We start from the raw sequence: 14777 nt of genomic DNA, 5'->3' as shown, positions 1-14777 counted from the left end.
TGAGTGATAGCATGCCATGGTATGTCTGCCTTCCGTGCTGCTTCAGCACAGCACTCCTCCGTCATTCCACAGCCTGGCTCAGGGCTGGGCTCTGAGTGTGCCAGGCCTTTGACTCTGCTTTTTCTCTAGGACAGGATCTCATCTGAGCACTTTGAGGCAGAAGAAGGAAGGAACAGGATGAGCAATCGGAGCGGCGTCATTTCTGCGGGTAGGGTGCAGTTAATGCCATTGTGGGAGCTATTGATACCAGCAGCAGCAGCTTGGAGAAATATGATCTGCATTTGAAAACTTTCTTCTTGGAGAGGGGAAAAAAAACCTGTTGAGAAAGTGTATCTTTTGATAAAAAGCAAGGGCAAGTCTTTGTCAGACACTGACAGAGGTTTTATTCGAGGTTGGGCTTATCGTAGAGATGTGAAAGGCTGTATGATGCAATGAAGGACAGACGGGGTTGCCCCATAATACCTTCGCTCTTTGCTTCATTTATTCAGCTCCATATTGTTCGATGGATGAGCACTGGGGATTTCAAAGAATGTGTTTCTGAAGCTTATGAAAGAAACAAAAACCCTTGTGCAATTTCTGTTCAAGTTTTTAGCTTCTTAAGGTCACACTCAGACATTTGGAGTACTTAAACCTTTCATTACTACACAGAGGAGAGAGGTAGAAAGAGCTCTGCAGTCATTCACACAAAGTTGTTAACAGTGCAGACCCGCTCTGTGCACCCTGAGTTCTCTGTTGTTGTGGGTGGCTTCTACTTCAGGGTTTTCTGGTCATGCTTTGTACTGGCTGTTGTCTCACCAGAAGTTTCACTGTTTTTGCTGTGTAACAGTAGAGTAGGAAGGCCCAGGCAGCTCACCACACTGGGGATGCTGAGCCCAGTGATCTGAGGGGGGCAGGCAGAAACATGGCGATGTGTTGTGCCTTACCTGCCATCCCACAGCCTTGCTGTGAGCAGCACCACAGGTACCTCTTGCAGTGCTGCCAGCAGTGCCAGTCCTTTAGCTTTGCAGACCTGTTGAATGCACTGTGTTTCCCTTCTTTCTGAGTTTCTGGACTTCTGTCCATAGCAGCCCAAGGTCAGGGCATGGGGCTGGTTACCACCTGGTTTTGTTTCTTTTCTCCCATTGCATTGCAGATTGGTATTCCTGCAAAGAGGATATACAGAATTCTCATGACATTTTAAGCCACAAGATTTCTCTTTTCTCTGTTTTAGCAAAATAAGATCCTTGTAGCTCAAGATTAAAGTAGCATTGTGGTATTTGGATGTTGCCTCCAAAGCACGGTATTTCAATACGCTCATTCAAAAATAAACTTTCCATAGGTAAAATATGCTTTTTTACTTGCATTTCTTTTATTCTGAACAACTGTCCTTTTTATTCTGGCTGCTTAATGTTCTGAAAAATACCTTTTCTTCTTGTTCTTTGCTCATTGCTCCGGTCGTTTGAGTCAGTCTTAGGTTGTTCTCCTCCATTTTTATTTTTATCTGATACCTGGAGAGCAGAGAGCTGGAGTGTGAGTTGTGTGAGGGGTCCGTATGGCTGAGTAATTCCACAAAGGCTGCTGCTCATTTGTCAGTCACTGCACTTACGACTTACTTTCGCTAAGATAAATGCCAGAGCCCTGCCACCAAACAGTTTGGTTCAAAATGCAGATGGCTGAGCTGGCAACCCGCTTGTTTTGTAGCTTTCAGAGCTGTCGCCGTGACCTGGAATCCCCACCAGGCTGCAGGGCACCAAGAGCAGCAGTTCTGCTGGAAGTTGATTGGAGCTCTGCTGACCTCATGCCCACAGAGTGCTTCCTTTTATTTCAAACAGCCATGCAAAATATCCTTCCCAGCCACTGCCTCAGTGTCCTCCCTCCCACAAGCAGCAGGTGGCTGGACCCTGATGTGCCGCATCTGGCACATTTTGCAGTTGTTTTCTGCTTCTTGATTATTCAGGGATATGGACTGGATGTTGTTTCAGCTGCTCTGACTGCTCCTTTGCTCCCTGAAATAAAAGTCTGCCTGCTTTAGGTATTAGGATTAGCTGAGGTTGGTTCTACTGCTGAGCTTAGTGTATTCATAGGATCCCAAACACTGTATGTACAAATCCATGCTGACTTTTTGTAGCAAGTATCTCACTGTGTGTGGGAACCTGGGCATGTATACATGTACAGTTTTGAAGCAGTAATCATGGTGATACGTGCAAACTTCTCTACTCAGCCTTTTCATTTGGATGTAGATTTACATGATCAATTGCTAGTACGAAAAATCCAGTTCATCCTGTTCAGAATACATATGTTTATTCAGACCATTGTTAAAGCTCATGCTATTATTCATGCATGATTTTTGCTTCCATGTAAGTTTTATTTTACTTTGATCTTCTGTCGTGCCCAGCATGCTTTTAGAAACCACTTCCCCACAAACTGTTATTTCACTGTAATTATAAGAGAACATGCATATAAATCACAGATGAGAATATTACCCAACTGGATGTTCCTAGAAACAGGAGAGTACTTACGTGCAATACAATACATTAATCATGTATAAGGATTCAGTTATTAACTGAATTCTTTTAATACAGTACATTCAGTACCAAGATTATGTGAAAAACCTTCTCAGGGAAAAGAAGGTTTTTGTTATGGGCTTTTGAAGTGTTTTCTGGTTTTTTGTTTTGTTTTGTTTTGCTTTGCTTTGCTTTACTTTTCTTAACTTTCCATCAGCACTCTCTTGTTACAGATTTGAAAATGAAAAGCTCCAGGTTAAGTTACCCCTTGAGTGTATTGATGGGTGTGTATGTATGTATATACATACATACCTGTGTGCCTGTACACATATGGGATAGTGTGTTTTGGACCTGTTTCTACAAGCTTTTTTCTTTATGACAATCTCACGGTGCATTTAGTACTGCTTTGTTTCAACAGGACTCCTTGTGGACAAGGGGTTTGTCCCTGCTGGACACATTCACAGTGCAGACCTGTGGTCATTGGTAGGGCGTTTCTCAAATGATCTCAGCTCTGGTAAATCAAGGGAGCTATCATTTCTTAAGAGGGTGTTATCCCTTGGGTTGGCTTCAGGCTTACATATTTCTAATTGTTACTGATAAAACAGAGGAAGGAATGTGGAAAGCTTCAAGCAACCTTGCTTTGGATTGCCTGTATGAAGGCAGTTCCATGTGTGGTCCCTTCCCCAGGCTGGCAGGACGTGCTCTAATGCCAACACCAAGCTGAGGAGCTCTATTAGCACCACATGGAGCCCCAGCAGCTGCTGGAGCTGACAGCAAATTGGAGCTGCCTCCAGGAAGCAACTCAGAAAGCAGAGAAACTCAGTCTGTCCGTGTTGCCCATGAATATCTCATTCCATGCATAGCACTTACGCCCAGTGCAGGTAGTGGGACAAGAGAACGTGGCAGCACTTTTTGGAGTTTGAAACTAGCAGGGTGTAGTCTGACTCTGCCTTTTGGAGTAAGGTTATTACTATCTTTAAAAGACCTCTCACCGCTGGGCAGTGGTGCAGAGCACTCTTCGGTTTCCCTGGTTATTTTATAGTGCCTTTGCTCTGCATTGGTACAATGTAAGTTACAGTCTGGGTCACTTTGAGTCACTTTCTTGTATTGATTTAGGAAAAAATCAGAAAAGAAAAGTGGTTTTTGGATGAATAGCCATGCCTGATTATTTAGCTTTTAAATAAAGAATGGGATTTTCCCGAAACAGGAGGAAGTGGCAAAAGCAGCAGGAGATGACACATGTACCACTTGTAAATTATCTTCTATCTGAAGTGCCAAAGTTTGAGCAAAAGACATCGCAGTTCTCTTTGGAAGAAAAGTCTGTTTTGTGAGTAGCTGGTTCTCACCTAAATCCTTTCCTACTGGAAAACACATCAGTTGTGATGCCTGCAGCAGTATATAGAGCAGCAGATACATTTAAATCTGAGTTCCACTACTGAGATTTGCATAGTGAACTCTACAGATATATCTGTAGAGAACCTTCTGCTTCTCCCTTGTCTATGAGCCCTCCATAGGGCAAAGTGCCGCACTTGAGTGCCTCTCACAGCCTCTGTGATTGATGGGAGATGAGAGAAGAAGTGTGTTTCCTCTTCTCACCCAGCAGACAGCACTCCTGTCTGAGGAGTTAAGGAAAGAAACCCACACCTTCCTGATGCTCTGTTGTCTGCTGTCCAGATGGGTTTTTGGGAAAGGATACCCATTCATTCATAACTTCATTCATAAAATAACCCCATTTCACACTCTGGAAATAGAGCAGTAGTGGAGGCTGCATTGCACACACAAAGCTTTCAGAGCTTTGAATGTAGTGTTACCATTTGTGTCTGACTTTTGGAGATGCTGTGCAGCTGTATCTCTGAATGAAATCCACAGAAACCCTACACTGGAATCATGCTGTTATGGTGTAGCTATCTTTACCAAGTCTGTCCTGTCTGGCTTTTGGTGGCTGCTTTCTGGCACTTGCAGCTCACCTGGTTACTTATCTTCTGTCTCATCTTTTGTCATTTATTTAATAAATATTGTACTTGTAATTTGCCCTCGTTTTATGCTGTCATGCAATTTGTGATCTGGAACAGCAGTGGTTCTCCTGACCCTGCAGAAAATTGATGAGTAGAATTGCTTGGAAAGGGATCTCTACTGGGATTCTTATTACAAGTAAAATTCAGCTGGTTATTACAGAATTGATAGTTCTGTTCATTGACCTGTCCAGGCAGAATGGAAGGTCAACTAAACATTGAACCCTTAGTAAAGAAGTGTCACTTCATATTAGTATGAAGTCCTAAGATAGGATCACACATTATTAAAGGCAAGAGGTGTAAAAGCAGTATCCTGTATGAGAGTGATTATTGAGCAAGACATTTGCATTGTCATCTTCCAGATGACAGCTCTGTCTGTCTATGATTCATCATGAAGTAAAGAATTTCTAGTGTTCCAGTTCTTTTGACATGATGTGAGAAATTTATGGCTTAACTTTTTGATCCCCACAACTTAAATGCATTATTGCAGTTCTACATCTAGTCTTTCCATGCCTGAACTGAAGATACAGTATTACTTATGAACAGTATTACTTAAAAATTCTAGGGGGTTCCTGGTAGTCAACAGGCAGACCTGAGGCATGGTACTGACCATGCTGTCACTGCTTGGCTCTGGAAATGGTCCTTTGCTGCTCTGAATTTTTTCCAGATTTGGTGTTGATGGACCTGGTTTAATGAGAACTATTGGTGTTAGGTGGGTGGTTGGAGTGGATGATCTTGTAGGTCTTCTCCAGCCGTGGTGTTTCTGTGATTCTGTGAAGAAGGCTCTGTTTTGCTCCTCTTTCTCTGAAGGTCTTGTGGCTTGAAGGCTTGTGTAAAAACTGCTCCAGATTTCCTTTTGGCACACAAATAGAATTGCATGCTAGTTATCTGGGTATCTTCTTTCTTGCTTCTAATACTGGCACACATCTCATATTTCTTTTTCATCTGCAGAAATATGACTGTGATGATTTTACCGTAACAGCCTATGTGTCTAGGCGGCCCATTTGGCTCGCCGTGGCCTTGAGGCACATGACCTTGGGAGGGGCAGAGGCTGTCCTTCTTTGTCTATCACTGCCTGGATTGGCAACAAGACACTTCTGGACTTGAGTTCAGCCAGCAGCTCTGACGCCTTTTAGCTGCCCTTCTTCTCTTTATTTTTCTGCGCATTATCAACTCAGTGGAGGGCAGTTGATAATATTGTCTGTGATAAACAAAACACATAAATTCCTAACGATGTAATAGCACTGCCAATTAGGAAAGTTGCCCAGCTGCTCCCATTATAGTACCCTGTTTTTCAGGGCATTCTTCAAAACTTTTAACATTTGAGATGAAATTTTTCAGGGCAGCTGCTTGAGAATTTTTGGAATACTTCAGCTTAAGTGATTCAGTAAGACTGAGAACAAAGCTAGCATAATTTTTTTTTTTTTTCATGTTAAAAGAAAACTTCAGACACTGTCTTTGGTATGCTTCAGTATTCCTGTAATTTGGAGCAAGGATGTAAACTTTGGTAGCCCCCTTGACCTTTGTGTGAGGAGTATTTCTGTGGTTTGTGCAGACGTGCCCGTGTTTAGCCTATATTTTAGCCCATAGGGCACAAAAACTCCAGAGCTGCTCACATATGCTGAGAACTGGTTTTAAAATAAGACAGGGGAGGTTTAGGTTAGATATTAGGAGGAAGTTTTTCACACAGAGGATGGTGACACACTGGAACAGGTTGCCCAAGGAGGTTGTGGATGCCCCATCCCTGGAGGCATTCAAGGCCAGGCTGGTCTGGTGGTTGGCGACCCTGCACATAGCAGGGGGGTTGAAACTAGATGATCCTTGTGGTTCTTTTCAATCCAGGCCCTTCTATGAGTATAACCAATTGAATCTTTGACATATCCAGCTCATCTGCACATGCTAGAGAGTCTCTGTGCCTTCTTCTGGCACTCAGAGCACTTGTGAATCCTTAACACCTGGCAGACTTTCTGCTGCATTTGTCTTCGTGTGCCTTAGGTAGACACAGAGCTGCTCAACCGGAAGATAAGGAGTTGAAGATTGCATCTGTAGATCTTACACACAGAGAGGATGATGCAGTGTGCAACCTGAACTTTGTCATCTCACAGCTCCTAAACGTGGAGACTGCTGAACTAAGCAGACTTGTAACATTCTTGTTACCTCATTCCTCTGGAATAATATAGTGTATATAAATTGACATTCAAAACAGCTCTGATCCAAGATCTCGGTGTGCTTTTAAGCTTCACCTACTACCCCATGAGGTAGGTGTAGCACAGTGAGGACTGCACAGCCTGGCAGGGAGCAGTTGTAGGGCAGGATGGGCTATGCTGTGCAACAGATGGAGGAGGGCAAAGGATCATTCCTATTCCTGGGCAGTACAGTCTCAGGAGAGAGAAAGGGTCTTACAAATCAAAGTTCATTTCAGTGTTGATTTATGAAGAACTGCTTTTCAAAGCTTCTAGTTTTCTGCCATATTGCCAAGCACTGGTTAAACAGATCTCACAGGGAAAAAAAGTAAAACACAGTGAAAACAAATACATGAGCAATTTGAAACCTTGGTTACAGAATACTGGCCAGTATTGAGAAGAAAATAATCCTCCTGTCGTCATCATTGTGCCTCATATTAAGAGCACATCTCTGCTCTTATTTATTTTTTGTACTTCTTCAGCTATCTCCCTTCAGAAGAAGACTTTTGATTGAATTTCTGTTTATTCGGTCTAGTCAGATGGAGATTATTTCCAGTTTGTTTATTCAGTGCCCCATATTTACTGTATTTTATCCACATGAATAGGTTTGCATGAGAACAACGAGAAAGTTGCATGAGGAAGGGAGCAAAGAGTTAATTTTTTTTTCTGGACTACATGGTTCTTTGGAATACATTTCTCTAATGATTCCCCTGGTCCTCTTAGGTCCATCTAAATAAATTCTCTATTATGGAAAAGAGCTTTGCAGTTTATAATACTGAGAGACAATTCTTTCTTCAAAAGATCTTGTTTATATATCCCAGAATCACAGAGTGGCCCAGGTTGGAAGGGACCTCAAGGATCATGAATCTCCAACCTCCCCGCCACATGCAGGGCCACCAACCTCCCCATGTAATACCAGACCAGGCTGCCCAGGGCCCCATCCAATCTGTCTTGAACACCTTCAGGAACAGGCATCCACAGCCTCACAGTACTCCAGGTGGGGCCTCATGAGGGCAGAATAGAGAGGGACAATCACTTCCCTGTCCCTGCTGGCGAATCTTCTTCTGGTGGAAGTAGTTCTTTCTTGCGTTCAGACTCAGTGCAACTGCTCCAGTTTTCCCTCTCGTGGCAGTGGTGTAAGAATAGGTGAGTCACAGTTCGCCAGAGGTAGTGTTTTTTATAGAGCCAACCTGTTCATCTTGGAAAGATTAACAAATTTCTGTCAAATGGGAGAGGTGTTGTCTTGCAGAGAAGCAATAAGCAGGCCTGGGAAATTTTTTGATCTCTACCACAAGATTTTCAGTGCTCACTGCTTCTGCCCTTCAGCCCCTTGGGCCTTGTACTGCTTGACTGTATAAGTAATGTGGAGAGGGTACAGGTACATCTCAGTAATTCTACCACAACAAACACTTTCCAAAATTAATAAATACTTAATCGAAAGGAAAACTCAACTAAAATCTGTAGTTAGGTGACGTACTAAAGGCATGGCCTTTCATTATTGCAAGGCAGACTTTCCCGCTATAGGCAAATGCATGTTTGGGAACAAATAAAAAGAAGATACCCTATATTCCAGCAATTTGCTCCAGACAAAATTTGCCTTCCTGACTTCTTCAGGGGAGCACTCAATATTTTTGTACACTGTAATTTGTGTATTAAACCATAGTCCTCAGTATAACAACATATTAAGGAGCAGAGAAAGCTATACAGAACTCAGTCATTATTTAAATATGCTCTGGGCTTTCATTCTGGAGTAAGTGGATAACCAGCTGCTCAGATACAAATATTCTAATTAAGACAGTAGAGTAAGACTTGTTATGAAGGACGAATGTAATTCTCAGTTTTAAGATGGCACAGAAAAATTGTGAACTTCACATTGCAAAACTGAAAGATGCTGAACTGAAGGGGAGCCACAGCTGATGTGCAGACACATGTGAAGTGAGCTTATACTGCCATTGCAAGTGTTTTTTATGTATAGGAATCAGGCTGTGTGCCAGTCGCCTTTTCTGCTGCTGGGGCTGCCAGCACTCGCTCCTAACCTGATGTTGCTATTGGGACAAGCCTGGGCTCTTCGTAGTCACTTTGCTGCCTGAAATACAGCCCTTTGTATCATTGTCAGACACAGGAATGAGGCTTACTGAGGGAGCATCAGGCAGTCAAGTCTCTGTGTGCCCATGACAGGAGGCGGTGGGTGGATGAAGGCCTGCCAGCTCCATGCTGGGCCAGTGCTCTGACAAGAGGCCCAGTGCCACTTAGGAGACCAGAGCTGCTTTGTTTGGCCTTCTGAGCAGCCTGAAAAGCTACCTCAGTGCTATTTGTGGGCAAAATCCAGGTTTCTGTGTAAGAATGGGATAGAAAGAAAGGCTAAAAGAAAAAAAAAAAGCCTATATTCCAAGAAGGTTTAAAATCTTGGCTGTGTAATCGCTAGGAACATCTGTGACAGTTACTCTCTGATTTAAACAAAATCGTTCAGCTAGATCAGCTGGGAAATTGATTTAGGATGTCAGCTCAAGTGGTCTCACTCTACTAACATGAAACATAGCTTTGGAGATGAAACTTTGCCTCTGGCTGAGTGCTGAAGTAGTGAAACTCCCGCTCTCAGTTGACATTTGTAGTTCAGAGGATATGTGATACCACAAGATATACCTCTCATCCCATGGATTCTCACCTTACGCAGCAGAGCAGAAAAACCGCTCCCTTGTAGGCACGGAAGGATGGAATGGGTAGGATTCATTCACAATACAGGCCATCACTAATGTCAGCAGTTAATGCAGAGCACAGCATAAACCAAGAGTACAGCTTTGAGAAATGCGGTCTTGTTTGAGGTTTTTCTTTCTAGCTGGAGGAGCGTGCTGCTGTTAATCCTCCTATGCTCAGGATCACAAGCTAGGCTTTTTGAGAGTGTCTTTATTTTCGTGCTCTCCTTGTTTGTTATTTTTCTTCCATTGTTCATTTAATAACCTCGATTTGGAGATAGGAATACTTGAACTTTAAATACTGATTCTTAGAGAAACCATTGCAGGTGAAGCAGTTTTTATGAGATTCAACATCTTTTCACTTGTCCTGTTTACCCACTGTCAATGCTTGCCAGAGAGTTCTGCTTTGCTTGTGCATGTTCCAAAGGATGACAGTTCCTTGGGCAGGTATGCACCTTACCTTTGTTTCTTGCTCCTAGCAAAGGGTCATTACTGGAAAAGTTGGACCAAGTTTGCACTGATGGGATCAGATTCTGTCTGTTGAGAACATATCAGTTTTAAAGAATTGGCATGGAACTGGTGAGTTTGAAATGTATGATCTTTATCAGTGTAATCTTAGGTCTGCTTAGCCTCTATCAGGCTTCTCACTTGTAGTTGTGGAGGGCATTCTTTCAGGAGTACAAGGGAAGTGGCAAATCTCTCAGGTAAATCAGCTGGGCTGGGATTTATCATTATTACCATTGCTATTATAATTTGAAAGGGAAAAAGCTGATTTTAGACATGCGCTTTTCTCTGCAGTGGGTTGGATTTACATTATTTGGAAGGAGCTCAAACATGCAGATTAATACATCTAGCTGAAGAGGTAAGGAGCTTGCTGCATTTAACAGCTCACTGATGGAGGCCCCGGGGCTGTGTCTCTTCCAGTAGTGCATGTGCTGCAGAGGTCACAGAATCACACAGAATCGCAGGGATTGGAAGGGACCGCAAGAGACCATCGAGTCCAACCCCCCAGCTAAAGCAGGTACCCTACAGTAGGTTGCACAGGTAGGCATCCATATCTCCGCAGAAGGAGTCTCCATAACCTTTCTGGGCAACCTGTTCCAGTGCTCCATCATCCTTACTGTAAAGAAGTTCCTCCCACATGTTTGTATGGAACTTCCTATGTTCAAGTTTTAGGCCATTGCTCCTTGTCCTGTCACTTACACACCACCAAGAACAGCCTGACCTCATCCATTTGCCTCCCAATGCCCTTTAGATATTTATAAACATGAATCAGATCTCCCCTCTGTCTTCTTTTCCCCAGGCTGAACAGACCTATATTACCCAGCCTTTTCTCAGAAGGGAGATGCTCCAGGCCCTTTATCATCTTTGTGGTCCAGATGCCCCTGGCCCCTGCCATGCTCTTAGTCTCGGTCTCCAGAGCAGGGCAGTCAGAAACAGGCAGCCTGTGGGAGATATCTCTGTTCTGTGCAAATTCCCAGTCTGTGCCCAGAAGCTCTTTGGAAGAAAGAGGGCTGTTTAGGACCAAAAACTGCCCCGGGGACTGTTGTAATGCTTCAGTGGTGTAGGCAGCGCGGTTCTGGTACATGAAGCATTCCCTTCTCTGCTTTCTCTCACTGATGTAGACATGGTCTTATCAGGAGATAGGACCAAATAAAGGAAAGGCAAATACTTGGTTCCTGTCACTCGCTGGCATGTTTGACATATCTGTTGCAAACCCTGTTGCAGGCTGTATCAGATTATGTAGTAACTCTGGACAAGCTGCCTCCATAGCAGCTTCCCAGCTCAGCTGGACCAAATCTTCCTGGAAGCACCAGAACCCGGTTCCACTGTAGGTTTTGCTGGGCAGGATCTTGCTAGCAGCAGAGATGTTCAAGAGATGTTGCAAGTTTGCTTTCAAAATCAGTGAAAATATTTGTGGGAAAGTCTCAGCATTGGATACAGAAAAGTGTGTCTGCTGTGCCTTGCGTGTAGTCAGTGTGCTGCTGCATTGCCAATGCTGTGTTTGATTTTAGCCTACCCAAGACATTTTTCAGACAGCCTTGTGCATTCTGTTCTCCAGGCATTATTTGTTAGTTGAAACACAGTGGACAAATTAATGCAGAATCTTTGCTTTTACACATGCTTTTAGGAAAGGGAATTCAACCATGCAGTTGTTTCTGGACTTATTCTTTTTTCGTAGTTTCTCTATATTTGTGATTTTGTTTTCTTCTGCTGGCAAAGAAGTATTTGTATTGGTACCTCAGTGTGCATTACGTGGTGGTGTTACTGTGCTGTAAGTAGCAGCATGTAGCTCTCCTGTCCCAGTCATGTCAGAGATCACTGATGCATGTGTGCAAACAGTTCAGATGGGAAAATTTGGTTGCAGCTTTCAGGGAGTGTCAGCTTCAATCAGATTGATCCATATTGTGTTGAAATGTTCTTGTATGTAGGTGTGTGAGGAATCACGGTCAGGAGGTGAACTAAAGGACTGGTACTGCACATCTCTTTTCTTAGAAATGAATTATACGCTGAATAAGTGAGCTAGTTGTTAGTTATGTTATAAGTTGCTAGTTTCCTTAGTATAAACATAGATTTCATTTGACATATATGTTAGACTTATGCTGCTTTAGGCTAAAGTTTCTTGTTTAATTAATAAACAGTTGTGTTTTTATTCGAGACGAGTCCTTCCCCACATTCTCCCTCTGTCTTTTAATGTGGGAGCTCTTGGTTCCAGTTTTGTGTTCCTAGTTTCGTGCTTCTGTAGCTAGTACCAGCCTGGTGTATTCTAACACCTTTTTAAGATGTTTTGATTGTGGTGATGCTGCATGTCAGATGCCATCGCTGGAATTTTCAAGTCACAGGCAAAGCAGAAGGGTTTGAATCCAGCTCAGGACTCGGGACAGCCTAATATGGATGTAGAATGTTTCTGGCCTCTGCATTTCAGAGCATGCTCAGAGCCTGCCAGCATCTCACTTTGGACTGTTTGCATGATGAATTCATCTTAAGCAGTAAACAAAATGTGGTTAATGCTCTAAATAGACTTCTCTGTTTCTTGGATTCTTTGTGGTTCAACTGTTTCTTTAACTTCAATAACAACATTTTTTTCTAAGCAGAATTCATATTTCAGATTTTTGTTGCATCCATGCATGTCCACAGAGCAGAACACTATGTAGCACTATGTAGCACAGTTGTTTCTTAGTAAAAAAGCCTAAACTTTGATGATCAATTCTACCCTTTTTTTTTTCTAATGTTGGTATTTGTCTTAGCATTTACAAATTCCCTTTTTTTAAAGTTCATCCTGAAAATGCTATTTTTGATTTAGCTTTAACGATTATGGTAAAAAGAGCTGAGCTATTCTTTGTTAGGGCACCCATGATCCTGGCCAAGCAGCTCTAGGTGTCCCTGGGTGAGTAGATGTTGGACACGACAGCCTCCACAGGTCCTTTCCAACCTCAACCAGTCTGTAATCCAGTTGCTGTCTGCATAAGACTGCTTCAGTTCCCGTAATAGATGCCACCTAAAGTCTGACTACTGGGCTAGGTTGCTGAACTTTTCCATTGTTTATGTTTACCAGGGAGATTGATTTAAAATCAAAATCTCTTTGGTCCCTCTCCAGAAATGCATGGTGAAGTTTTCTCAATGGGAAACCTTGGATCTGGGTTCTCAGACAGTTGAGGCTGTGCGGTGGTGGTAGGAGACCTGGATGTCACACAGTAACCCACCTCAATGGTGGTCTTAATAAGTCATATTAACAGTAGAAAAAAGTCCTCCTGGGTCCCAGTGCTTTCTGCTTATTTTAAAATATAGTTCAATAGAGAGAAAGACATTTCCTCTGGAATGTTATTTCTAGCCCTTGTTTGTTTGTTTTCAATAGAAAGTCTAGAGGGAAGAAACTGGTTTCTGTGTTGTACTCAATGCCCTTAGATAGGAGGGATTATCTTGCTAAGTTTTGTCACTGATGACCACAGCTAGTTACCAACTCACCAGGTTTCACCTTTTCTGCTCCACTGTATTGAATGAAAGAGTCACTGGGGAATTACACGAGCTGTTTTTTTCTGGAAGGCTGGCTTACCTACGTGTAATTGCCTGGCTATCTTAGACAGTAAGAAACTCTTCCATAATTTAATGTGGGTGACTTCTGTGACCATTATTAGTATTTAAATAATATTAAATAATGGTGCTTAAACATTGTACTTGCTTTCCGCTATTTTCTCATGTCATGAAATTACTGACCACATACCTGTTGGCAGCCTTAGCATTTTATTTGTAACAGCATTGGGATCATTACTTAATTTGCCTCACTCTTACAAGGCCAAACATGTGCAAACCAAAGTCCCCAGCTCAGACTGAAAATATAGGTGTTCTTCTGATTGAGATGCTCCCTGTGATAGGAAATGTGTTATTTCTGCCGCTATCCCCAACAGAATTATCCAAGTTAATTGTTTTGGAGATGTGGGAATGTGATTTTTCATATAGAATTTTCATCTTCTTTAAGAAAGTAGTTAATTAACCCTTGAGGAGTCAATAATTTGGTGCAAGGAGCTGCATGTAGGATTTTTGTAAAGCATAATTAATTCCTAGATTTTTGTTTCATCGTTTAGGCTCAGACGAGACACCACTGGACAGATGAATGACTAGCAATTATGTAATTTGGAGGTATATCTGGACTACCTTAAAGAGCATGAGACTATTCTGAAAACTAGTAAGGAAAAAAGGGCTTCTTTAAAGAAATTAGTGCAGTTTGTTTGCCTGTGTAGTCATAACTGTGAGGGTACCCATAGCATTGTAGGTTATTTCATTTTTCTCTTGTTCTCCGCAGTGGTCTTGTAACACATAGGTTCTGTAACTGAAGGAAAGTTCCTCACAGAAAACTCCTTTGGTACGTGATGAAATTCTTAGTTTTTCTGATGAACAAGGGAAAAAGTTGAAGGTTGGCTAAAAACGAAGTAATTACTGAGAATGTAGAAGAGATGAATGTCCTATACTCTCATTTGCATGTAGTTGTCAAGTTGTCAAGTAAACTTGAGGAATTATTGTATCATTGATATTACTACTGCTTGTTATTGGTAAGTAGTAAAGCATTGAAGTCTAATAAAACATCTTCTTAAAGCCTTATCCAATTGGAAATGAATATAATTTCTTTGCTTTTTTTTTAACTTAAATTTTAAAGACTATTTAGAGACTATTACAAAAGCTGTTGAGTTTGGGGTTCAAGCACAGCACTTTATGTGCTTAAGTACTTGTCTTGGGGGTGCAGTGGGCCAAGTTAGTTGCACATTCAGAGTGAAAGGCTGAATTAACTAGTAAAAATATGACATCTTTAAAAAACACAGATAAGAGTTTTTTGTATTTGAGCCTTTTCTCTTGGCAGTGTTCTTTAAAAAGCTAAAATAGGTGATTTAGCAAAATCAACTCTGACTGGCA

General features: G+C 42.2%; 1 protein-coding gene across 7 annotated transcripts in view; it reads left to right on the top strand.

Annotated features, from left to right (window-relative positions):
- DTNA (dystrobrevin alpha) overlaps window positions 1–14777 on the top strand; it is a 210664-nt gene that overhangs the window by 43464 nt on the left and 152423 nt on the right. For 2 of the 7 annotated variants that reach the window (XM_048939441.1, XM_048939438.1), the window contains one exon: window positions 130–208. The exons of 3 other annotated variants lie outside the window; for them this stretch is intronic. The gene's annotated coding sequence lies outside the window, so the exon portion shown is untranslated. Of the gene's footprint in view, window positions 1–129; window positions 209–9854; window positions 9951–14777 lie in introns of those variants that run through there. 2 more of the 7 variants (XM_048939442.1, XM_048939444.1) reach the window with 2 other exon arrangements.

Source organism: Lagopus muta, chromosome 3, assembly GCF_023343835.1.
Source record: "Lagopus muta isolate bLagMut1 chromosome 3, bLagMut1 primary, whole genome shotgun sequence".
NCBI classification, from domain to species: domain Eukaryota; kingdom Metazoa; phylum Chordata; class Aves; order Galliformes; family Phasianidae; genus Lagopus; species Lagopus muta.
This window is presented reverse-complemented; position numbering and strand designations above follow the sequence as displayed.